This window comes from Carlito syrichta, unplaced genomic scaffold (genome assembly GCF_000164805.1).
Source record: "Carlito syrichta isolate Samal-C Ts95f unplaced genomic scaffold, Tarsius_syrichta-2.0.1 Scaffold301634, whole genome shotgun sequence".
Classification (NCBI taxonomy): domain Eukaryota; kingdom Metazoa; phylum Chordata; class Mammalia; order Primates; family Tarsiidae; genus Carlito; species Carlito syrichta.
In genome coordinates, this window is record NW_007245730.1 from 322,951 (window position 1) to 324,165 (window position 1,215).

The following is a 1,215-nucleotide window of genomic DNA, read 5'->3' on the forward strand; positions in this document are numbered from 1 at the left end:
TTTTTTTATTTATTGTAGAGATGAGGTCTCGCTGCCCAGGCGGGTCTCGAACCCGCGGGCTCAGGCAATCCACTCACCTCAGCCCTCCCAAAGGCGCGGGATTACAGGCTGAGCCACTGAGCCCTGCTTAGAAGCTATCTTACATACCTCATCTCAATCATTCCCACAACCATTCCCACCTCAAAGTGACCAAAATTCTGAACAATTTTCTCTGAGTGTTTGCATACTGATGACAGACTATTTGTTTTTGTGACCGTGAGTGTGCCACTGCCCTCCAGCCTGGGTGACACAGTGAGACTCCAACTCATAAAAAAAAAATAATTATCCAGGCAAGGTGGTGTGTGCCTGTCGTTCTAGCTACTTGGAAGGCTGAGATGAAAGGATCACCTCAGCCCAGCAGGTCAAGGCTGTGGTCACCATGAGGGTACCACCGCACTCCAGCCTTGGTGACAGAGGGAGACTCTGACTCAAAAAAACTGGGAATAGTCATCTGAGAGAAATACATTTCAGAGAAACGGGGTCAGTGAGGGTGGGCATGGTGGCTTACTCCTGTAAACCTAATACTTCTATAAGAAATGAACTCACCTGCCCAAAATCAAAGGATGAACACAGAGATGTGGAATGCAGCAGAAATGAGACTTTAATGATGGTATTGCAGGATTGGATGTCTGGTGAGCAGGCACACCGAAGCAGGAAAAATCAGCACTTTTATCCCTAAAATGTAGATTCCTCTCCCGGTTCCTCACTGGAGGAGTACTGCAGAAGTTACAAGCTTTCCCTTCAGATGCCTACGTGACACATTTTGATTGGCTTACAGAATCATTTCACTTGCATTTCCTATTTGGCGATTGGCTTGCAGAATCATTCTGATTGGATCCCAGCAAACGTTTAAAAAGGAAGCCCACCAAAGTAAAAATCCCACAAAAAGGAAACACAAAGAAGCAGGAAGTGAATCAACAAAAGACAGCACAAAGGATTTAGACACCATCTGAAGAAGCCAAGATAAGCTAGGCTCCAATTTGAAAATAAATCACTTATTTCTCACACTTTGGGAGACTGAGGCAAGAGGATTGTTTGAGCCCACAAGTTTGAGACCAGTCTAGGCAGAGCAGCAAGATCTCATCACACATACACAAAAAAGAAAAAGAAAAAGAAATGGGGTTAGAGTTCTGAAATTAAAAGTTAAGCTCTTGCTTATGTAGTCAGAAAACAAAG